Here is a 22,930-nt window from a genome sequence, read left to right on the forward strand (position 1 = left end):
TGAGTGTGTCTGTCTGTGAGTGTGTGTCTGTCTGTGAGTGTGTGTGGCTGTCTGTCTGTGAGTGTGTGTGTCTGTCTGTCTGTGAATGTGTCTGTGAGTCTGTGAGTGTGTGTCGGTGTGTCTGTCTGTCTGTGAGTGTGTGTCTGTGTGTCTGTCTGTCTGTGAGTGTGTGTCTGTGTGTCTGTCTGTCTGTGAGTGTGTCTGTCTGTCTGTGAGTGTGTGTCTGTCTGTCTGTGTGTGTGTGTCTGTCTGTCTGTGAGTGTGTCTGTGAGTGTGTCTGTGAGTGTGTCTGTGAGTGTGTCTGTGAGTGTGTCTGTGAGTGTGTCTGTGCGTGTGTCTGTGCGTGTGTCTGTGCGTGTGTCTGTGAGTGTCTGTGAGTGTGTCTGTGAGTGTCTGTGAGTGTGTCTGTGAGTGTGTGTCTGTGAGTCTGTGAGTGTGTGTCTGTGAGTCTGTGAGTGTGTGTCTCTGTCTGTGAGTGTGTGTCTCTGTCTGTGAGTGTGTGTCTCTGTCTGTGAGTGTGTGTCTCTGTCTGTGAGTGTGTGTCTCTGTCTGTGAGTGTGTGTGGCTGTCTGTCTGTGAGTGTGTGTGGCTGTCTGTCTGTGAGTGTGTGTGGCTGTCTGTCTGTGAGTGTGTGTGGCTGTCTGTCTGTGAGTGTGTGTGGCTGTCTGTCTGTGAATGTGTGTGTCTGTGAGTGTGTCTGTGAGTGTGTCTGTGAGTGTGTCTGTGAGTGTGTCTGTGAGTGTGTCTGTGTCTGTGAGTCTGTGTCTGTGAGTCTGTGAGTGTGTCTGTGAGTCTGTGTCTGTGAGTGTGTGTCTGTGTGTCTGTGTCTGTGAGTGTGTGTCTGTGTGTCTGTCTGTCTGTGAGTGTGTGTCTGTGTGTCTGTCTGTCTGTGAGTGTGTGTCTGTCTGTCTGTGAGTGTGTGTCTGTCTGTCTGTGAGTGTGTGTCTGTCTGTCTGTGAGTGTGTCTGTGAGTGTGTCTGTGAGTGTGTCTGTGAGTGTGTCTGTGAGTGTGTCTGTGCGTGTGTCTGTGCGTGTGTCTGTGCGTGTGTCTGTGCGTGTGTCTGTGCGTGTGTCTGTGAGTGTCTGTGAGTGTGTCTGTGAGTGTGTCTGTGAGTGTGTGTCTGTGAGTCTGTGAGTGTGTGTCTGTGAGTCTGTGAGTGTGTGTCTCTGTCTGTGAGTGTGTGTCTCTGTCTGTGAGTGTGTGTCTCTGTCTGTGAGTGTGTGTCTCTGTCTGTGAGTGTGTGTCTCTGTCTGTGAGTGTGTGTCTCTGTCTGTGAGTGTGTGTCTCTGTCTGTGAGTGTGTGTGGCTGTCTGTGAGTGTGTGTGGCTGTCTGTCTGTGAGTGTGTGTGGCTGTCTGTCTGTGAGTGTGTGTCTGTCTGTCTGTGAATGTGTGTGTCTGTGAGTGTGTCTGTGAGTGTGTCTGTGAGTGTGTCTGTGAGTGTGTCTGTGAGTGTGTCTGTGAGTGTGTCTGTGAGTGTGTCTGTGAGTGTGTCTGTGAGTGTGTCTGTGAGTCTGTGTCTGTGAGTCTGTGTCTGTGAGTCTGTGTCTGTGAGTCTGTGTCTGTGAGTCTGTGTCTGTGAGTCTGTGTCTGTGAGTCTGTGAGTGTGTGTCTGTGAGTGTGTGTCTGTGAGTGTGTGTCTGTGTGTCTGTCTGTCTGTGAGTGTGTGTCTGTCTGTCTGTGAGTGTGTGTCTGTGAGTGTGTGTCTGTCTGTCTGTGAGTGTGTGTCTGTGAGTGTGTGTCTGTCTGTCTGTGAGTGTGTGTCTGTCTGTCTGTGAGTGTGTCTGTCTGTCTGTGAGTGTGTCTGTCTGTCTGTGAGTGTGTCTGTCTGTCTGTGAGTGTGTCTGTCTGTCTGTGAGTGTGTCTGTCTGTCTGTGAGTGTGTCTGTCTGTCTGTGAGTGTGTCTGTCTGTGAGTGTGTCTGTCTGTGAGTGTGTCTGTCTGTGAGTGTGTCTGTCTGTGAGTGTGTCTGTCTGTGAGTGTGTGTGTCTGTCTGTCTGTCTGTGAGTGTGTCTGTCTGTCTGTGAGTGTGTCTGTCTGTCTGTGAGTGTGTCTGTCTGTCTGTGAGTGTGTCTGTCTGTCTGTCTGTGAGTGAGTGTCTGTCTGTCTGTCTGTGAGTGAGTGTCTGTCTGTCTGTCTGTGAGTGAGTGTCTGTCTGTCTGTGAGTGTCTGTCTGTGAGTGTGTCTGTCTGTGAGTGTGTCTGTCTGTGAGTGTGTCTGTCTGTGAGTGTGTCTGTCTGTGAGTGTGTGTGTCTGTCTGGCTGTGAGTGTGTGTCTGTCTGTCTGTGAGTGTGTGTCTGTCTGTCTGTGAGTGTGAGTGTGTGTCTGTCTGTCTGTGAGTGTGTGTCTGTGTCTGTCTGTCTGTCTGTGAGTGTGTGTCTGTCTGTCTGTGAGTGTGTGTCTGTCTGTCTGTGAGTGTGTGTCTGTCTGTCTGTGAGTGTGTGTCTGTCTGTCTGTGAGTGTGTGTCTGTCTGTCTGTGAGTGTGTGTCTGTCTGTCTGTGAGTGTGTGTCTGTCTGTCTGTGAGTGTGTCTGTCTGTGAGTGTGTCTGTCTGTGAGTGTGTCTGTCTGTCTGTGAGTGTGTCTGTCTGTGAGTGTGTCTGTCTGTGAGTGTGTCTGTCTGTGAGTGTGTCTGTCTGTGAGTGTGTCTGTCTGTGAGTGTGTCTGTCTGTGAGTGTGTCTGTGAGTGTGTCTGTGAGTGTGTCTGTCTGTGAGTGAGTCTGTCTGTGAGTGTGTCTGTCTGTCTGTGAGTGAGTGTCTGTCTGTCTGTGAGTCTGTCTGTCTGTCTGTGAGTGTGTCTGTCTGTCTGTCTGTGAGTGTGTCTGTCTGTGAGTGTGTCTGTCTGTGAGTGTGTCTGTCTGTGAGTGTGTCTGTCTGTGAGTGTGTCTGTCTGTGAGTGTGTCTGTCTGTGAGTGTGTCTGTCTGTGAGTGTGTCTGTCTGTGAGTGTGTCTGTCTGTGAGTGTGTCTGTCTGTGAGTGTGTCTGTCTGTGAGTGTGTCTGTCTGTGAGTGTCTGTCTGTGAGTCTGTGAGTGTGTCTGTCTGTCTGTGAGTGTGTCTGTCTGTCTGTGAGTGTGTCTGTCTGTCTGTGAGAATGTCTGTCTGTCTGTGAGTGTGTCTGTCTGTCTGTGAGTGTCTGTCTGTCTGTCTGTGAGTGTGTCTGTCTGTCTGTGAGTGTGTCTGTCTGTCTGTGAGTGTGTCTGTCTGTCTGTGAGTGTGTCTGTCTGTCTGTGAGTGTGTCTGTCTGTGAGTGTGTCTGTCTGTGAGTGTGTCTGTCTGTGAGTGTGTCTGTCTGTGAGTGTGTCTGTCTGTGAGTGTGTGTCTGTCTGTCTGTGAGTGAGTCTGTCTGTCTGTGAGTGAGTGTCTGTGTGTGAGTGATTGTCTGTGTGTGTGTGTGTCTGTCTGTGAGTGTCTGTGAGTGTGTCTGTGAGTCAGTGAGTGTGTCTGTCTGTGTCTGTTAGTCTGTGAGTGTGTCTGTCTGTGTCTGTTAGTCTGTGAGTGTGTCTGTCTGTCTGTGAGTGTGTGTCTGTCTGTCTGTGAGTGTGTCTGTCTGTCTGTGAGTGTGTCTGTCTGTCTGTCTGTGAGTGTGTCTGTCTGTGAGTGTGTCTGTCTGTCTGTGAGTGAGTGTCTGTCTGTGTGTGAGTGATTGTCTGTCTGTGTGTGAGTGTGTGTCTGTCTGTGAGTGTCTGTGAGTGTGTCTGTGAGTCAGTGAGTGTGTCTGTCTGTGTCTGTTAGTCTGTGAGTGTGTCTGTCTGTGTCTGTTAGTCTGTGAGTGTGTCTGTCTGTGAGTGTGTGTCTGTCTGTCTGTGAGTGTGTCTGTCTGTCTGTGAGTGTGTCTCTGTCTGTCTGTCTGTGAGTGTGTCTGTCTGTCTGTCTGTGAGTGTGTCTGTCTGTCTGTCTGTCTGTGAGTGTCTGTCTGTCTGTGAGTGTGTGTGTCTGTCTGTGAGTGTGTGTGTCTGTCTGTGAGTGTGTGTGTCTGTCTGTGAGTGTGTGTCTGTCTGTGAGTGTGTGTGGCTGTCTGTCTGTGAGTGTGTGTGGCTGTCTGTCTGTGAGTGTGTGTGTCTGTGAGTGAGTGTGTCTGTGAGTGTGTCTGTCTGTCTGTGAGTGTGTCTGTCTCTCTGTGAGTGTGTCTGTCTGTGAGTGTGTCTGTCTGTCTGTGAGTGTGTGTCTGTCTGTGAGTGTGTGTGTCTGTCTGTGAGTGTGTGTCTGTCTGTGAGTGTGTCTGTCTGTCTGTCTGTCTGTGAGTGTCTGTCTGTCAGTCTGTGAGTGTGTCTGTCTGTCTGTCTGTGAGTGTCTGTCTGTCTGTCTGTGAGTGTGTCTGTCTGTCTGTCTGTGAGTGTGTCTGTCTGTCTGTCTGTGAGTGTGTCTGTCTGTCTGTGAGTGAGTGTCTGTCTGTGTGTGAGTGTGTGTCTGTGAGTGTCTGTGAGTGTGTCTGTGAGTCAGTGAGTGTGTCTGTCTGTCTGTGAGTGTGTGTCTGTCTGTGAGTGTGTGTCTGTCTGTGAGTGTGTGTGGCTGTCTGTGAGTGTGTCTGTCTGTGAGTGTGGCTGTCTGTGAGTGTGTCTGTCTGTGAGTGTGTCTGTCTGTGAGTGTGTGTCTGTCTGTGAGTGTGTGTGGCTGTCTGTCTGTGAGTGTGTGTGGCTGTCTGTCTGTGAGTGTGTGTCTGTCTGTCTGTGAGTGTGTGTCTGTCTGTCTGTGAGTGTGTGTCTGTCTGTCTGTGAGTGTGTCTGTCTGTCTGTGAGTGTGTCTGTCTGTCTGTGAGTGTGTCTGTCTGTGAGTGTGTCTGTCTGTGAGTGTGTCTGTCTGTGAGTGTGTCTGTCTGTGAGTGAGTCTGTCTGTGAGTGAGTCTGTCTGTGAGTGTGTCTGTCTGTCTGTGAGTGAGTGTCTGTCTGTCTGTGAGTGAGTGTCTGTCTGTCTGTGAGTGTGTCTGTCTGTCTGTCTGTGAGTGTGTCTGTCTGTGAGTGTGTCTGTCTGTGAGTGTGTCTGTCTGTGAGTGTGTCTGTCTGTGAGTGTGTCTGTCTGTGAGTGTGTCTGTCTGTGAGTGTGTCTGTCTGTGAGTGTCTGTCTGTGAGTGTGTCTGTCTGTGAGTGTCTGTCTGTGAGTCTGTGAGTGTGTCTGTCTGTCTGTGAGTGTGTCTGTCTGTCTGTGAGTGTGTCTGTCTGTCTGTGAGTGTGTCTGTCTGTCTGTGAGTGTGTCTGTCTGTCTGTGAGAATGTCTGTCTGTCTGTGAGTGTGTCTGTCTGTCTGTGAGTGTGTCTGTCTGTCTGTGAGTGTGTCTGTCTGTCTGTGAGTGTCTGTCTGTCTGTGAGTGTGTCTGTCTGTGAGTGTGTCTGTCTGTGAGTGTGTCTGTCTGTGAGTGTGTCTGTCTGTGAGTGTGTCTGTCTGTGAGTGTGTCTGTCTGTGAGTGTGTGTCTGTCTGTCTGTGAGTGAGTCTGTCTGTCTGTGAGTGAGTGTCTGTGTGAGTGATTGTCTGTGTGTGTGTGTGTCTGTCTGTGAGTGTCTGTGAGTGTGTCTGTGAGTCAGTGAGTGTGTCTGTCTGTGTCTGTTAGTCTGTGAGTGTGTCTGTCTGTGTCTGTTAGTCTGTGAGTGTGTCTGTCTGTCTGTGAGTGTGTCTGTCTGTCTGTCTGTGAGTGTGTCTGTCTGTCTGTGAGTGTGTGTCTGTCTGTCTGTGAGTGAGTCTGTCTGTGAGTGTGTCTGTCTGTCTGTGAGTGAGTGTCTGTCTGTGTGTGAGTGATTGTCTGTCTGTGTGTGAGTGTGTGTCTGTCTGTGAGTGTCTGTGAGTGTGTCTGTGAGTCAGTGAGTGTGTCTGTCTGTGTCTGTTAGTCTGTGAGTGTGTCTGTCTGTGTCTGTTAGTCTGTGAGTGTGTCTGTCTGTCTGTGAGTGTGTGTCTGTCTGTCTGTGAGTGTGTCTGTCTGTCTGTGAGTGTGTCTCTGTCTGTCTGTCTGTGAGTGTGTCTGTCTGTCTGTCTGTGAGTGTGTCTGTCTGTCTGTGAGTGTCTGTCTGTCTGTGAGTGTGTGTGTCTGTCTGTGAGTGTGTGTGTCTGTCTGTGAGTGTGTGTGTCTGTCTGTGAGTGTGTGTCTGTCTGTGAGTGTGTGTCTGTCTGTGAGTGTGTGTGGCTGTCTGTCTGTGAGTGTGTGTGGCTGTCTGTCTGTGAGTGTGTGTGTCTGTGAGTGAGTGTGTCTGTGAGTGTGTCTGTCTGTCTGTGAGTGTGTCTGTCTGTGAGTGTGTCTGTCTGTCTGTGAGTGTGTCTGTCTGTCTGTGAGTGTGTGTCTGTCTGTGAGTGTGTGTGTCTGTCTGTGAGTGTGTGTCTGTCTGTGAGTGTGTCTGTCTGTCTGTCTGTCTGTGAGTGTCTGTCTGTCAGTCTGTGAGTGTGTCTGTCTGTCTGTCTGTCTGTGAGTGTCTGTCTGTCTGTCTGTGAGTGTGTCTGTCTGTCTGTCTGTGAGTGTGTCTGTCTGTCTGTCTGTGAGTGTGTCTGTCTGTCTGTCTGTGAGTGTGTCTGTCTGTCTGTCTGTGAGTGTGTCTGTCTGTCTGTGAGTGAGTGTCTGTGAGTGTGTCTGTGAGTCAGTGAGTGTGTCTGTCTGTCTGTGAGTGTGTCTGTCTGTCTGTGAGTGTGTCTGTCTGTGAGTGTGTGTCTGTCTGTGAGTGTGTGTGGCTGTGAGTGTGTCTGTCTGTGAGTGTGGCTGTCTGTGAGTGTGTCTGTCTGTGAGTGTGTCTGTCTGTGAGTGTGTGTCTGTCTGTGAGTGTGTGTGGCTGTCTGTCTGTGAGTGTGTGTGGCTGTCTGTGAGTGTGTGGCTGTCTGTCTGTCTGTGAGTGTGTGTGTGTCTGTCTGTCTGTGAGTGTGTCTGTCTGTCTGTCTGTGAGTGTGTCTGTCTGTCTGTCTGTGAGTGTGTCTGTGAGTGTGTCTGTGAGTGTGTCTGTGAGTGTGTCTGTGACTGTGTCTGTGAGTGTGTCTGTGAGTGTGTCTGTGAGTGTGTCTGAGTGTGTCTGAGTGTGTCTGTCTGTCTGTGAGTGTGTCTGTCTGTCTGTGAGTGTGTCTGTCTGTCTGTGAGTGTGTCTGTCTGTCTGTGAGTGTGTCTGTCTGTCTGTGAGTGTGTCTGTCTGTCTGTGAGTGTGTCTGTCTGTCTGTGAGTGTGTCTGTCTGTGAGTGTGTCTGTGAGTGTGTCTGTGAGTGTGTCTGTGAGTGTGTCTGTGAGTGTGTCTGTGAGTGTGTCTGTGAGTGTGTCTGTGTGTGTGTCTGTGTGTGTCTGTGAGTCTGTGAGTGTGTCTGTGAGTCTGTGAGTGTGTCTGTCTGTCTGTGAGTGTGTCTGTCTGTCTGTGAGTGTCTGTCTGTCTGTCTGTGAGTGTGTCTGTCTGTCTGTGAGTGTGTGTCTGTCTGTCTGTGAGTGTGTGGCTGTCTGTCTGTGAGTGTGTGTCTGTCTGTCTGTCTGTGAGTGTGTGTCTGTCTGTCTGTCTGTGAGTGTGTCTGTCTGTCTGTCTGTGAGTGTGTCTGTCTGTCTGTGAGTGTGTCTGTGAGTGTCTGTGAGTCAGTGAGTGTGTCTGTCTGTGTCTGTCTGTGAGTGTGTGTCTGTCTGTCTGTGAGTGTGTGTCTGTCTGTCTGTGAGTGTGTGTCTGTCTGTCTGTGAGTGTGTGTCTGTCTGTCTGTGAGTGTGTGTCTGTCTGTCTGTGAGTGTGTGTCTGTCTGTCTGTGAGTGTGTGTCTGTCTGTCTGTGAGTGTGTGTCTGTCTGTCTGTGAGTGTGTGTCTGTCTGTCTGTCTGTGAGTGTGTGTCTGTCTGTCTGTCTGTGAGTGTGTGTCTGTCTGTCTGTCTGTGAGTGTGTGTCTGTCTGTCTGTGAGTGTGTGTCTGTCTGTCTGTCTGTGAGTGTGTGTCTGTCTGTCTGTGAGTGTGTGTCTGTCTGTCAGTGTGTCTGTCTGTCTGTGAGTGTGTCTGTCTGTCTGTGAGTGTGTCTGTCTGTGAGTGTGTGTCTGTCTGTGAGTGTGTGTCTGTCTGTGAGTGTGTCTGTCTGTGAGTGTGTCTGTCAGTGTGTCTGTCAGTGTGTCTGTCTGTGAGTGTGTCTGTCTGTGAGTGTGTCTGTCTGTGAGTGTGTCTGTCTGTGAGTGTGTCTGTCTGTGAGTGTGTCTGTCTGTGAGTGTGTCTGTCTGTGTCTGTCTGTGAGTGTGTGTCTGTCTGTCTGTGAGTGTGTGTCTGTCTGTCTGTGAGTGTGTGTCTGTCTGTCTGTGAGTGTGTGTCTGTCTGTCTGTGAGTGTGTGTCTGTCTGTCTGTGAGTGTGTGTCTGTCTGTCTGTGAGTGTGTGTCTGTCTGTGAGTGTGTGTCTGTCTGTCTGTGAGTGTGTGTCTGTCTGTCTGTGAGTGTGTGTCTGTCTGTCTGTCTGTGAGTGTGTGTCTGTCTGTCTGTGAGTGTGTGTCTGTCTGTCTGTCTGTGAGTGTGTGTCTGTCTGTCTGTGAGTGTGTGTCTGTCTGTCTGTCTGTGAGTGTGTCTGTCTGTCTGTGAGTGTGTCTGTCTGTCTGTCTGTGAGTGTGTCTGTCTGTCTGTGAGTGTGTCTGTCTGTCTGTGAGTGTGTCTGTGTGTCTGTGAGTGTGTCTGTGAGTGTGTCTGTGAGTGTGTCTGTGAGTGTGTCTGTGAGTGTGTCTGTGAGTGTGTCTGTCTGTGTGTCTGTGAGTGTGTCTGTCTGTGTGTCTGTGAGTGTGTCTGTCTGTGAGTGTGTGTGTGTGTCTGTCTGTGAGTGTGTGTGTCTGTCTGTGAGTGTGTGTGTCTGTGAGTGTGTCTGTGAGTGTGTCTGTCTGTCTATGAGTGTCTGTCTGTCTAAGTGTGTCTGTCTGTCTGTGAGTGTGTCTGTCTGTCTGTGAGTGTGTCTGTCTGTCTGTGAGTGTGTCTGTCTGTGAGTGTGTGTGTCTGTCTGTCTGTGAGTGTCTGTCTGTCTGTGAGTGTGTGTGTCTGTCTGTCTGTGAGTGTGTGTGTCTGTCTGTCTGTGAGTGTGTGTGTCTGTCTGTCTGTGAGTGTGTCTGTGAGTGTGTCTGTCTGTCTGTGAGTGTCTGTCTGTGAGTGTCTGTCTGTGAGTGTCTCTGTCTGTGAGTGTGTCTGTGAGTGTGTCTGTGAGTCTGTGAGTGTGTCTGTGAGTCTGTGAGTGTCTGTCTGTCTGTGAGTGTGTGTGTCTGTCTGTCTGTGAGTGTGTGTGTCTGTCTGTCTGTGAGTGTGTGTGTCTGTCTGTCTGTGAGTGTGTCTGTGAGTGTGTCTCTGTCTGTGAGTGTGTCTGTGAGTGTGTCTGTGAGTCTGTGAGTGTGTCTGTGAGTCTGTGAGTGTGTCTGTGAGTCTGTGAGTGTGTCTGTGAGTGTGTCTGTGAGTGTGTCTGTGAGTGTGTCTGTGAGTGTGTCTGTCTGTCTGTGAGTGTGTCTGTCTGTCTGTGAGTGTGTCTGTCTGTCTGTGAGTGTGTCTGTCTGTCTGTGAGTGTGTCTGTCTGTCTGTGAGTGTGTGTGTCTGTGAGTGTGTCTGTGAGTGTGTCTGTGAGTGTGTCTGTCTGTCTGTGAGTGTGTCTGTCTGTCTGTGAGTGTGTCTGTCTTTCTGTGAGTGTGTCTGTGAGTGTGTCTGTCTGTCTGTGAGTGTGTCTGTCTGTCTGTGAGTGTGTCTGTCTGTCTGTGAGTGTGTCTGTCTGTCTGTGAGTGTCTCTGTCTGTGAGTGTCTCTGTCTGTGAGTGTCTCTGTCTGTGAGTGTCTCTGTCTGTGAGTGTCTCTGTCTGTGAGTGTCTGTCTGTGAGTGTGTGTGTGTGTGTGTCTGTCTGTGAGTGTGTGTGTGTGTCTGTCTGTGAGTGTGTGTGTGTGTCTGTCTGTGAGTGTGTCTGTCTGTCTGTCTGTGAGTGTGTGTGTGTGTCTGTCTGTCTGTGAGTGTGTCTGTCTGTCTGTCTGTGAGTGTGTCTGTCTGTCTGTGAGTGTGTCTGTCTTTCTGTGAGTGTGTCTGTGAGTGTGTCTGTGAGTGTGTCTGTCTGTCTGTGAGTGTGTCTGTCTGTCTGTGAGTGTGTCTGTCTGTCTGTGAGTGTGTCTGTGAGTGTGTCTGTCTGTCTGTGAGTGTCTCTGTCTGTGAGTGTCTCTGTCTGTGAGTGTCTCTGTCTGTGAGTGTGTCTGTCTGTGAGTGTGTCTGTCTGTGAGTGTGTCTGTCTGTGAGTGTGTCTGTCTGTGAGTGTGTCTGTCTGTGAGTGTGTCTGTCTGTGAGTGTGTCTGTCTGTGAGTGTGTCTGTCTGTGAGTGTGTCTGTCTGTGAGTGTGTCTGTCTGTCTGTCTGTCTGTGAGTGTGTGTGTGTCTGTCTGTGAGTGTGTCTGTCTGTGAGTGTGTGTCTGTCTGTGAGTGTCTGTGAGTGTGTGTCTGTGAATGTGTGTCTGTCTGTGAGTGTGTGTCTGTCTGTGAGTGTGTCTGTCTGTGAGTGTGTCTGTCTGTGAGTGTGTCTGTCTGTGAGTGTGTCTGTCTGTGAGTGTGTCTGTCTGTGAGTGTCTGTCTGTGAGTGTGTCTGTCTGTGAGTGTCTGTCTGTGAGTCTGTGAGTGTGTCTGTCTGTCTGTGAGTGTGTCTGTCTGTCTGTGAGTGTGTCTGTCTGTCTGTGAGTGTGTCTGTCTGTCTGTGAGTGTGTCTGTCTGTGAGTGTGTCTGTCTGTCTGTGAGAATGTCTGTCTGTCTGTGAGTGTGTCTGTCTGTCTGTGAGTGTGTCTGTCTGTCTGTGAGTGTGTCTGTCTGTCTGTGAGTGTCTGTCTGTCTGTGAGTGTGTCTGTCTGTCTGTGAGTGTGTCTGTCTGTGAGTGTGTCTGTCTGTGAGTGTGTCTGTCTGTGAGTGTGTCTGTCTGTGAGTGTGTGTCTGTCTGTCTGTGAGTGAGTCTGTCTGTCTGTGAGTGAGTGTCTGTGTGAGTGATTGTCTGTGTGTGTGTGTGTCTGTCTGTGAGTGTCTGTGAGTGTGTCTGTGAGTCAGTGAGTGTGTCTGTCTGTGTCTGTTAGTCTGTGAGTGTGTCTGTCTGTGTCTGTTAGTCTGTGAGTGTGTCTGTCTGTCTGTGAGTGTGTCTGTCTGTCTGTCTGTGAGTGTGTCTGTCTGTCTGTGAGTGTGTGTCTGTCTGTCTGTGAGTGAGTCTGTCTGTGAGTGTGTCTGTCTGTCTGTGAGTGAGTGTCTGTCTGTGTGTGAGTGATTGTCTGTCTGTGTGTGAGTGTGTGTCTGTCTGTGAGTGTCTGTGAGTGTGTCTGTGAGTCAGTGAGTGTGTCTGTCTGTGTCTGTTAGTCTGTGAGTGTGTCTGTCTGTGTCTGTTAGTCTGTGAGTGTGTCTGTCTGTCTGTGAGTGTGTGTCTGTCTGTCTGTGAGTGTGTCTGTCTGTCTGTGAGTGTGTCTGTCTGTCTGTCTGTCTGTGAGTGTGTCTGTCTGTCTGTCTGTGAGTGTGTCTGTCTGTCTGTGAGTGTCTGTCTGTCTGTGAGTGTGTGTGTCTGTCTGTGAGTGTGTGTGTCTGTCTGTGAGTGTGTGTGTCTGTCTGTGAGTGTGTGTCTGTCTGTGAGTGTGTGTCTGTCTGTGAGTGTGTGTGGCTGTCTGTCTGTGAGTGTGTGTGGCTGTCTGTCTGTGAGTGTGTGTGTCTGTGAGTGAGTGTGTCTGTGAGTGTGTCTGTCTGTCTGTGAGTGTGTCTGTCTGTGAGTGTGTCTGTCTGTCTGTGAGTGTGTGTCTGTCTGTGAGTGTGTGTGTCTGTCTGTGAGTGTGTGTCTGTCTGTGAGTGTGTCTGTCTGTCTGTCTGTCTGTCTGTGAGTGTCTGTCTGTCAGTCTGTGAGTGTGTCTGTCTGTCTGTCTGTCTGTGAGTGTCTGTCTGTCTGTGAGTGTGTCTGTCTGTCTGTCTGTGAGTGTGTCTGTCTGTCTGTCTGTGAGTGTGTCTGTCTGTCTGTCTGTGAGTGTGTCTGTCTGTCTGTCTGTGAGTGTGTCTGTCTGTCTGTGAGTGAGTGTCTGTGAGTGTGTCTGTGAGTCAGTGAGTGTGTCTGTCTGTCTGTGAGTGTGTCTGTCTGTCTGTGAGTGTGTCTGTCTGTCTGTGAGTGTGTCTGTCTGTGAGTGTGTGTCTGTCTGTGAGTGTGTGTGGCTGTCTGTGAGTGTGTCTGTCTGTGAGTGTGGCTGTCTGTGAGTGTGGCTGTCTGTGAGTGTGTCTGTCTGTGAGTGTGTCTGTCTGTGAGTGTGTGTCTGTCTGTGAGTGTGTGTGGCTGTCTGTCTGTGAGTGTGTGTGGCTGTCTGTCTGTGAGTGTGTGTCTGTCTGTCTGTCTGTGAGTGTGTGTCTGTCTGTCTGTCTGTGAGTGTGTCTGTCTGTCTGTCTGTGAGTGTGTCTGTCTGTCTGTCTGTGAGTGTGTCTGTGAGTGTGTCTGTGAGTGTGTCTGTGAGTGTGTCTGTGAGTGTGTCTGTGAGTGTGTCTGTGAGTGTGTCTGAGTGTGTCTGAGTGTGTCTGAGTGTGTCTGTCTGTCTGTGAGTGTGTCTGTCTGTCTGTGAGTGTGTCTGTCTGTCTGTGAGTGTGTCTGTCTGTCTGTGAGTGTGTCTGTCTGTCTGTGAGTGTGTCTGTCTGTCTGTGAGTGTGTCTGTCTGTCTGTGAGTGTGTCTGTCTGTGAGTGTGTCTGTGAGTGTGTCTGTGAGTGTGTCTGTGAGTGTGTCTGTGAGTGTGTCTGTGAGTGTGTCTGTGAGTGTGTCTGTGAGTGTGTCTGTGTGTGTGTCTGTGTGTGTCTGTGAGTCTGTGAGTGTGTCTGTCTGTCTGTGAGTGTGTCTGTCTGTCTGTGAGTGTCTGTCTGTCTGTCTGTGAGTGTGTCTGTCTGTCTGTGAGTGTGTGTCTGTCTGTCTGTGAGTGTGTGGCTGTCTGTCTGTGAGTGTGTGTCTGTCTGTCTGTCTGTGAGTGTGTGTCTGTCTGTCTGTCTGTGAGTGTGTCTGTCTGTCTGTCTGTGAGTGTGTCTGTCTGTCTGTCTGTGAGTGTGTCTGTCTGTCTGTCTGTGAGTGTGTCTGTGAGTGTGTCTGTGAGTCAGTGAGTGTGTCTGTCTGTGAGTGTGTCTGTCTGTGAGTGTGTCTGTCTGTGTCTGTCTGTGAGTGTGTGTCTGTCTGTCTGTGAGTGTGTGTCTGTCTGTCTGTGAGTGTGTGTCTGTCTGTCTGTGAGTGTGTGTCTGTCTGTCTGTGAGTGTGTGTCTGTCTGTCTGTGAGTGTGTGTCTGTCTGTCTGTGAGTGTGTGTCTGTCTGTCTGTGAGTGTGTGTCTGTCTGTCTGTCTGTGAGTGTGTGTCTGTCTGTCTGTCTGTGAGTGTGTGTCTGTCTGTCTGTCTGTGAGTGTGTGTCTGTCTGTCTGTCTGTGAGTGTGTGTCTGTCTGTCTGTGAGTGTGTGTCTGTCTGTCTGTGAGTGTCTGTCTGTCTGTCAGTGTGTCTGTCTGTCTGTGAGTGTGTCTGTCTGTCTGTGAGTGTGTCTGTCTGTGAGTGTGTGTCTGTCTGTGAGTGTGTGTCTGTCTGTGAGTGTGTCTGTCTGTGAGTGTGTCTGTCTGTGAGTGTGTCTGTCTGTGAGTGTGTCTGTCTGTGAGTGTGTCTGTCTGTGAGTGTGTCTGTCTGTGTCTGTCTGTGAGTGTGTGTCTGTCTGTCTGTGAGTGTGTGTCTGTCTGTCTGTGAGTGTGTGTCTGTCTGTCTGTGAGTGTGTGTCTGTCTGTCTGTGAGTGTGTGTCTGTCTGTCTGTGAGTGTGTGTCTGTCTGTCTGTGAGTGTGTGTCTGTCTGTCTGTGAGTGTGTGTCTGTCTGTCTGTGAGTGTGTGTCTGTCTGTCTGTGAGTGTGTGTCTGTCTGTCTGTGAGTGTGTGTCTGTCTGTCTGTGAGTGTGTGTCTGTCTGTCTGTGAGTGTGTGTCTGTCTGTCTGTCTGTGAGTGTGTGTCTGTCTGTCTGTCTGTGAGTGTGTGTCTGTCTGTCTGTGAGTGTGTGTCTGTCTGTCTGTCTGTGAGTGTGTCTGTCTGTCTGTGAGTGTGTCTGTCTGTCTGTGAGTGTGTCTGTCTGTCTGTGAGTGTGTCTGTGAGTGTGTCTGTGAGTGTGTCTGTGAGTGTGTCTGTGAGTGTGTCTGTGAGTGTGTGTGAGTGTGTCTGTCTGTCTGTGAGTGTGTCTGTCTGTCTGTGAGTGTGTCTGTCTGTCTGTGAGTGTGTCTGTCTGTCTGTGAGTGTGTCTGTGAGTGTGTCTGTCTGTCTGTGAGTGTGTCTGTGAGTGTGTCTGTGAGTGTGTCTGTCTGTGAGTGTGTCTGTGAGTGTGTCTGTGAGTGTGTCTGTGAGTGTGTCTGTGAGTGTGTCTGTGAGTGTGTCTGTGAGTGTGTCTGTCTGTCTGTGAGTGTGTCTGTCTGTCTGTGAGTGTCTGTCTGTCTGTGAGTGTGTCTGTCTGTCTGTGAGTGTGTCTGTCTGTCTGTCTGTGAGTGTGTCTGTCTGTCTGTCTGTGAGTGTGTCTGTCTGTCTGTCTGTGAGTGTGTCTGTGAGTGTGTCTGTGAGTGTGTCTGTGAGTGTGTCTGTCTGTCTGTGAGTGTGTCTGTCTGTCTGTGAGTGTGTCTGTCTGTCTGTGAGTGTGTCTGTCTGTGAGTGTGTCTGTCTGTCTGTGAGTGTGTCTGTCTGTCTGTGAGTGTGTCTGTCTGTCTGTGAGTGTGTCTGTGAGTGTGTCTGTGAGTGTGTCTGTGAGTGTGTCTGTGAGTGTGTCTGTCTGTGTGTCTGTGAGTGTGTCTGTCTGTGTGTCTGTGAGTGTGTCTGTCTGTCTGTGAGTGTGTGTGTCTGTCTGTGAGTGTGTGTGTCTGTGAGTGTGTCTGTGAGTGTGTCTGTCTGTCTATGAGTGTCTGTCTGTCTAAGTGTGTCTGTCTGTCTGTGAGTGTGTCTGTCTGTCTGTGAGTGTGTCTGTCTGTCTGTGAGTGTGTCTGTCTGTCTGTGAGTGTGTCTGTCTGTCTGTGAGTGTGTCTGTCTGTGAGTGTGTGTGTCTGTCTGTCTGTGAGTGTCTGTCTGTCTGTGAGTGTGTGTGTCTGTCTGTCTGTGAGTGTGTGTGTCTGTCTGTCTGTGAGTGTGTGTGTCTGTCTGTCTGTGAGTGTGTCTGTGAGTGTGTCTGTCTGTCTGTGAGTGTCTGTCTGTGAGTGTCTGTCTGTGAGTGTCTGTCTGTGAGTGTCTGTCTGTGAGTGTCTGTCTGTGAGTGTCTCTGTCTGTGAGTGTGTCTGTGAGTGTGTCTGTGAGTCTGTGAGTGTGTCTGTGAGTCTGTGAGTGTCTGTCTGTCTGTGAGTGTGTGTGTCTGTCTGTGAGTGTGTGTGTCTGTCTGTCTGTGAGTGTGTGTGTCTGTCTGTCTGTGAGTGTGTCTGTGAGTGTGTCTCTGTCTGTGAGTGTGTCTGTGAGTGTGTCTGTGAGTCTGTGAGTGTGTCTGTGAGTCTGTGAGTGTGTCTGTGAGTCTGTGAGTGTGTCTGTGAGTGTGTCTGTGAGTGTGTCTGTGAGTGTGTCTGTGAGTGTGTCTGTCTATCTGTGAGTGTGTCTGTCTATCTGTGAGTGTGTCTGTCTGTCTGTGAGTGTGTCTGTCTGTCTGTGAGTGTGTCTGTCTGTCTGTGAGTGTGTCTGTCTGTCTGTGAGTGTGTGTGTCTGTGAGTGTGTCTGTGAGTGTGTCTGTGAGTGTGTCTGTCTGTCTGTGAGTGTGTCTGTCTGTCTGTGAGTGTGTCTGTCTTTCTGTGAGTGTGTCTGTGAGTGTGTCTGTCTGTCTGTGAGTGTGTCTGTCTGTCTGTGAGTGTGTCTGTCTGTCTGTGAGTGTGTCTGTCTGTCTGTGAGTGTGTCTGTCTGTCTGTGAGTGTCTCTGTCTGTGAGTGTCTCTGTCTGTGAGTGTCTGTCTGTGAGTGTGTGTGTGTGTGTGTCTGTCTGTGAGTGTGTGTGTGTGTCTGTCTGTGAGTGTGTCTGTCTGTCTGTGAGTGTGTGTGTGTGTCTGTCTGTCTGTGAGTGTGTCTGTCTGTCTGTCTGTGAGTGTGTCTGTCTGTCTGTGAGTGTGTCTGTCTTTCTGTGAGTGTGTCTGTGAGTGTGTCTGTGAGTGTGTCTGTCTGTCTGTGAGTGTGTCTGTCTGTCTGTGAGTGTGTCTGTCTGTCTGTGAGTGTGTCTGTGAGTGTGTCTGTCTGTCTGTGAGTGTCTCTGTCTGTGAGTGTCTCTGTCTGTGAGTGTCTCTGTCTGTGAGTGTGTCTGTCTGTGAGTGTGTCTGTCTGTGAGTGTGTCTGTCTGTGAGTGTGTCTGTCTGTGAGTGTGTCTGTCTGTGAGTGTGTCTGTCTGTGAGTGTGTCTGTCTGTGAGTGTGTCTGTCTGTGAGTGTGTCTGTCTGTGAGTGTGTCTGTCTGTGAGTGTGTCTGTCTGTCTGTCTGTCTGTGAGTGTGTGTGTGTCTGTCTGTGAGTGTGTCTGTCTGTGAGTGTGTGTGTCTGAGTGTGTGTGTCTGTGAGTGTGTCTGTCTGTCTGTGAGTGTGTCTGTCTGTCTGTGAGTGTGTCTGTCTGTCTGTGAGTGTGTCTGTCTGTCTGTGAGTGTCTGTCTGTGAGTGTCTGTCTGTGAGTGTCTGTCTGTGAGTGTGTCTGTCTGTCTGTCTGTGAGTGTGTCTGTGAGTGTGTCTGTCTGTCTGTCTGTGAGTGTGTCTGTCTGTGAGTGTGTCTGTCTGTCTGTGAGTGTGTCTGTCTGTCTGTCTGTGAGTGTGTCTGTCTGTGAGTGTGTCTGTCTGTGAGTGTGTGTCTGTCTGTGAGTGTGTGTCTGTCTGTGAGTGTGTGTCTGTCTGTGAGTGTGTGTCTGTCTGTGAGTGTGTGTCTGTCTGTGAGTGTGTCTGTCTGTGAGTGTGTCTGTCTGTGAGTGTGTCTGTCTGTGAGTGTGTCTGTCTGTGAGTGTGTCTGTCTGTGAGTGTGTCTGTCTGTGAGTGTGTCTGTCTGTGTCTGTCTGTGAGTGTGTGTCTGTCTGTGAGTGTCTGTGAGTGTGTCTGTCTGTCTGTGAGTGTGTCTGTGAGTGTGTCTCTGTCTGTGAGTGTGTCTGTGAGTGTGTCTCTGTCTGTGAGTGTGTCTGTGAGTGTGTCTGTCTGTCTGTGAGTGTGTCTGTCTGTCTGTGAGTGTGTCTGTCTGTCTGTGAGTGTGTCTGTCTGTCTGTCTGTGAGTGTGTCTGTCTGTCTGAGTGTGTCTGTCTGTCTGTGAGTCTGTCTGTCTGTGAGTGTCTGTCTGTGAGTGTGTCTGTCTGTGAGTGTGTCTGTCTGTGAGTGTGTCTGTCTGTGAGTGTGTCTGTCTGTGAGTGTGTCTGTCTGTGAGTGTGTCTGTCTGTCTGTGAGTGTGTCTGTCTGTCTGTGAGTGTCTCTGTCTGTGAGTGTCTCTGTCTGTGAGTGTCTCTGTCTGTGAGTGTCTGTCTGTGAGTGTGTGTGTGTGTGTGTCTGTCTGTGAGTGTGTGTGTGTGTCTGTCTGTGAGTGTGTGTGTCAGTCTGTCTGTGAGTGTGTGTGTCAGTCTGTCTGTGAGTGTGTCTGTCTGTCTGTCTGTGAGTGTGTGTCTGTCTGTGAGTGTGTGTCTGTCTGTGAGTGTGTCTGTCTGTCTGTGAGTGTGTCTGTCTGTCTGTGAGTGTGTCTGTCTGTGAGTGTGTGTCTGTCTGTGAGTGTGTGTCTGTCTGTGAGTGTCTGTCTGTGTGTCTGTCTGTCTGTGAGTGTGTGTCTGTCTGTGAGTGTCTGTCTGTGTGTCTGTCTGTCTGTGAGTGTCTGTCTGTCTGTGAGTGTCTGTCTGTCTGTGAGTGTGTCTGTCTGTCTGTGAGTGTCTGTCTGTGAGTGTGTCTGTCTGTCTGTGAGTGTGTCTGTCTGTCTGTGAGTGTGTCTGTCTGTCTGTGAGTGTGTCTGTCTGTCTGTGAGTGTGTCTGTCTGTCTGTGAGTGTGTCTGTCTGTCTGTGAGTGTGTCTGTCTGTCTGTGAGTGTGTCTGTCTGTCTGTGAGTGTGTCTGTCTGTCTGTGAGTGTGTCTGTCTGTCTGTGAGTGTGTCTGTCTGTCTGTGAGTGTCTGTCTGTCTGTGAGTGTGTGTCTGTCTGTGAGTGTGTGTCTGTCTGTGAGTGTGTGTCTGTCTGTGAATGTGTGTCTGTCTGTGAATGTGTGTCTGTCTGTGAGTGTGTGTCTGTCTGTGAGTGTGTGTCTGTCTGTGAGTGTGTGTCTGTCTGTGAGTGTGTGTCTGTCTGTGAGTGTGTCTGTCTGTGAGTGTGTCTGTCTGTGAGTGTGTCTGTCTGTGAGTGTGTCTGTCTGTGAGTGTGTCTGTCTGTGAGTGTGTCTGTCTGTGAGTGTGTCTGTCTGTGAGTGTGTCTGTGAGTGTGTCTGTGAGTCTGTCTGTGAGTGTGTCTGTCTGTCTGTCTGTCTGTGAGTGTGTGTCTGTCTGTGAGTGTGTGTCTGTCTGTTTGTGAGTGTGTCTGTCTGTTTGTGAGTGTGTGTCTGTCTGTTTGTGAGTGTGTGTCTGTCTGTTTGTGAGTGTGTGTCTGTCTGTTTGTGAGTGTGTGTCTGTCTGTTTGTGAGTGTGTGTCTGTCTGTTTGTGAGTGTGTGTCTGTCTGTTTGTGAGTGTGTGTCTGTCTGTTTGTGAGTGTGTGTCTGTCTGTTTGTGAGTGTGTGTCTGTCTGTGAGTGTGTGTCTGTCTGTCTGTGAGTGTGTGTGTCTGTGAGTGTGTCTGTCTGTGAGTGTGTGTGTGTGTGTGTGTGTCTGTCTGTCTGTGAGTGTGTGTCTGTCTGTCTGTGAGTGTGTGTCTGTCTGTCTGTGAGTGTGTGTGTCTGTCTGTCTGTCTGTGAGTGTGTGTGTGTCTGTCTGTCTGTGAGTGTGTGTCTGTCTGTCTGTCTGTGAGTGTGTATGTCTGTGTGTCTGTCTGTGAGTGTCTGTCTGTGAGTGTGTCTGTCTGTCTGTGAGTGTGTCTGTGAGTGTGTCTGTCTGTGAGTGTGTCTGTGAGTGTGTCTGTGAGTGTGTCTGTGAGTGTGTCTGTGAGTGTGTCTGTGAGTGTGTCTGTGAGTGTGTCTGTGAGTGTGTGTCTGTCTGTGAGTGTCTGTCTGTGTGTCTGTCTGTGTCTGAGTGTGTCTGAGTGTGTCTGTCTGTCTGAGTGTGTCTGTCTGTCTGTGAGTGTGTCTGTCTGTCTGTGAGTGTGTCTGTCTGTCTGTGAGTGTGTCTGTCTGTGAGTGTGTCTGTCTGTGAGTGTGTATGTCTGTGAGTGTGTATGTCTGTGAGTGTGTGTCTGTCTGTGAGTGTGTGTCTGTGAATGTGTGTCTGTCTGTGAGTGTGTCTCTGTCTGTCTGTCTGTGAGTGTGTGTCTGTCTGTCTGTCTGTGAGTGTGTGTCTGTCTGTCTGTCTGTGAGTGTGTGTCTGTCTGTCTGTCTGTGAGTGTGTGTCTGTCTGTCTGTCTGTGAGTGTGTGTCTGTCTGTGAGTGTGTGTGGCTGTCTGTCTGTGAGTGTGTCTGTCTGTCTGTGAATGTGTCTGTGAGTGTGTCTGTGAGTGTGTCTGTGAGTGTGTCTGTGAGTGTGTCTGTGAGTGTGTCTGTGAGTGTGTCTGTGAGTGTGTCTGTGAGTGTGTCTGTGAGTGTGTCTGTGAGTGTCTGTGAGTGTGTGTGAGTGTGTCTGTCTGTCTGTGAGTGTGTCTGTCTGTCTGTGAGTGTGTCTGTGAGTGTGTCTGTGAGTGTGTCTGTGAGTGTGTCTCTGTCTGTGAGTGTGTGTGTCTGTCTGTGAGTGTGTGTGTCTGTCTGTGAGTCTGTCTGTCTGTGAGTGTGTGTGTCTGTGAGTGTGTCTGTGAGTGTGTCTGTGAGTCTGTGTCTGTGAGTCTGTGAGTCTGTGTCTGTGAGTCTGTGAGTGTGTGTCTGTCTGTCTGTGAGTGTGTGTCTGTGTGTCTGTCTGTCTGTCTGTGAGTGTGTGTCTGTCTGTCTGTGAGTGTGTGTCTGTCTGTCTGTGAGTGTGTCTGTGAGTGTGTCTGTGAGTGTGTCTGTGAGTGTCTGTGAGTGTGTCTGTGAGTGTGTCTGTGAGTCTGTGAGTGTGTGTCTGTGAGTCTGTGAGTGTGTGTCTCTGTCTGTGAGTGTGTGTCTCTGTCTGTGAGTGTGTGTCTGTCTGTGAGTGTGTGTGGCTGTCTGTGAGTGTGTGTGTCTGTCTGTCTGTGAATGTGTCTGTGAGTGTGTCTGTGAGTGTGTCTGTGAGTGTGTCTGTGAGTGTGTCTGTGAGTGTGTCTGTGAGTGTGTCTGTGAGTGTGTCTGTGAGTGTGTCTGTGAGTGTGTCTGTGAGTGTGTCTGTGAGTCTGTGTCTGTGAGTCTGTGAGTCTGTGAGTGTGTGTCTGTGTGTCTGTCTGTCTGTGAGTGTGTGTCTGTGTCTGTCTGTCTGTGAGTGTGTGTCTGTGTGTCTGTCTGTCTGTGAGTGTGTGTCTGTCTGTCTGTGAGTGAGTGTCTGTCTGTCTGTGAGTGTGTCTGTCTGTGAGTGTGTGTCTGTCTGTCTGTCTGTGAGTGTGTGTCTGTCTGTCTGTCTGTGAGTGTGTGTCTGTCTGTCTGTCTGTGAGTGTGTGTCTGTCTGTCTGTCTGTGAGTGTGTGTCTGTCTGTCTGTCTGTGAGTGTGTGTCTGTCTGTCTGTCTGTGAGTGTGTGTCTGTCTGTCTGTGAGTGTGTGTCTGTCTGTCTGTGTGTGTCTGTCTGTGAGTGTGTGTCTGTCTGTCTGTGAGTGTGTCTGTCTGTCTGTCTGTCTGTGAGTGTGTCTGTCTGTCTGTGAGTGTGTCTGTCTGTCTGTGAGTGTGTCTGTCTGTCTGTGAGTGTGTGTGTCTGTGAGTGTGTCTGTCTGTCTGTGAGTGTGTCTGTGAGTGTGTCTGTCTGTCTGTGAGTGTGTCTGTGAGTGTGTCTGTGAGTGTGTCTGTGAGTGTGTCTGTGAGTGTGTCTGTGAGTGTGTCTGTGAGTGTGTCTGTGAGTGTCTGTGAGTGTGTGTGAGTGTGTCTGTCTGTGAGTGTGTCTGTCTGTCTGTGAGTGTGTCTGTCTGTCTGTGAGTGTGTGTGTCTGTCTGTGTGTCTGTCTGTCTGTGAGTGTGTGTCTGTCTGTGAGTGTCTGTCTGTGTGTCTGTCTGTCTGTGAGTGTCTGTCTGTCTGTGAGTGTGTCTGTCTGTGAGTGTGTCTGTGAGTGTCTGTGAGTGTGTCTGTGAGTGTGTCTGTGAGTGTGTCTGTGAGTGTCTGTGAGTGTGTGTGAGTGTGTCTGTCTGTCTGTGAGTGTGTCTGTCTGTCTGTGAGTGTGTCTGTGAGTGTGTCTGTGAGTGTGTCTGTGAGTGTGTCTGTCTGTCTGTGAGTGTGTCTCTGTCTGTGAGTGTGTGTGTCTGTCTGTGAGTGTGTGTGTCTGTCTGTGAGTCTGTCTGTCTGTGAGTGTGTGTGTCTGTGAGTGTGTCTGTGAGTGTGTCTGTGAGTGTGTCTGTGAGTGTGTCTGTGAGTGTGTCTGTCTGTATGAGTGTCTGTCTGTCTGTGAGTGTGTCTGTCTGTCTGTGAGTGTGTCTGTCTGTCTGTGAGTGTGTCTGTCTGTGAGTGTGTCTGTCTGTCTGTCTGTGAGTGGTGTGTCTGTCTGTCTGTGAGTGTGTGTGTCTGTCTGTCTGTGAGTGTGTGTGTCTGTCTGTCTGTGAGTGAGTGTGTGTGTCTGTCTGTCTGTGAGTGTGTGTGTCTGTCTGTGAGTGAGTGTGTGTGTCTGTCTGTCTGTGAGTGAGTGTGTGTGTCTGTCTGTCTGTGAGTGAGTGTGTCTGTGAGTGTGTCTGTGAGTCTGTGAGTGTGTGTCTGTCTGTGAGTGTGTCTGTCTGTCTGTCTGTCTGTGAGTGTGTGTGTCTGTCTGTGAGTGTGTCTGTCTGTCTGTCTGTCTGTGAGTGTGTGTGTCTGTCTGTCTGTGAGTGAGTGTGTGTGTCTGTGAGTGTGTGTGTCTGTCTGTGAGTGTGTCTGTGAGTGTGTCTGTGAGTGTGTCTGTGAGTGTGTCTGTGAGTGTGTCTGTGAGTGTGTCTGTGAGTGTGTCTGTGAGTGTGTCTGTGAGTGTGTCTGTGAGTGTGTCTGTGAGTGTGTCTGTCTGTCTGTGAGTGTGTGTGTCTGTGAGTGTGTCTGTGAGTGTGTCTGTGAGTGTGTCTGTGAGTGTGTCTGTCTGTCTGTGAGTGTGTCTGTCTGTCTGTGAGTGTGTCTGTCTGTCTGTGAGTGTGTCTGTCTGTCTGTGAGTGTGTCTGTCTGTCTGTGAGTGTGTCTGTCTGTCTGTGAGTGTGTCTGTCTGTGAGTGTGTGTCTGTCTGTCTGTGAGTGTCTGTCTGTCTGTGAGTGTGTGTGTCTGTCTGTCTGTGAGTGTGTGTGTCTGTCTGTCTGTGAGTGTGTGTGTCTGTCTGTCTGTGAGTGTGTCTGTGAGTCTGTCTGTCTGTGAGTGTCTGTCTGTGAGTGTCTCTGTCTGTGAGTGTGTCTGTGAGTCTGTGAGTGTGTCTGTGAGTCTGTGAGTGTGTCTGTGAGTCTGTGAGTGTCTGTGAGTCTGTGAGTGAGTCTGTGAGTGTGTCTGTGAGTGTGTCTGTGAGTGTGTCTGTGAGTGTGTCTGTGAGTGTGTCTGTGAGTGTGTCTGTGAGTGTGTCTGTGAGTGTGTCTGTGAGTGTGTCTGTGAGTGTGTCTGTGAGTGTGTCTGTGAGTGTGTCTGTGAGTGTGTCTGTGAGTGTGTCTGTCTGTCTGTGAGTGTGTCTGTCTGTCTGTGAGTGTGTCTGTCTGTCTGTGAGTGTGTCTGTCTGTCTGTGAGTGTGTCTGTCTGTCTGTGAGTGTCTGTCTGTCTGTGAGTGTGTCTGTCTGTCTGTGAGTGTGTCTGTCTGTCTGTGAGTGTGTCTGTCTGTCTGTGAGTGTGTCTGTCTTTCTGTGAGTGTGTCTGTCTTTCTGTGAGTGTGTCTGTCTGTCTGTGAGTGTGTCTGTCTGTCTGTGAGTGTGTCTCTGTCTGTCTGTCTGTGAGTGTGTCTGTCTGTCTGTCTGTGAGTGTGTCTGTCTGTCTGTCTGTGAGT

At 49.9% G+C, this 22,930-nt stretch overlaps 1 protein-coding gene across 1 annotated transcript in view; it reads left to right on the forward strand.

The window, feature by feature from the left end:
• Positions 1 to 22,930, forward strand: part of LOC144829431 (hypoxanthine-guanine phosphoribosyltransferase) — an 887,535-nt gene that overhangs the window by 341,256 nt on the left and 523,349 nt on the right. The window lies entirely within an intron of this gene.

Source organism: Lissotriton helveticus, chromosome 4_1, assembly GCF_964261635.1.
Source record: "Lissotriton helveticus chromosome 4_1, aLisHel1.1, whole genome shotgun sequence".
Classification (NCBI taxonomy): domain Eukaryota; kingdom Metazoa; phylum Chordata; class Amphibia; order Caudata; family Salamandridae; genus Lissotriton; species Lissotriton helveticus.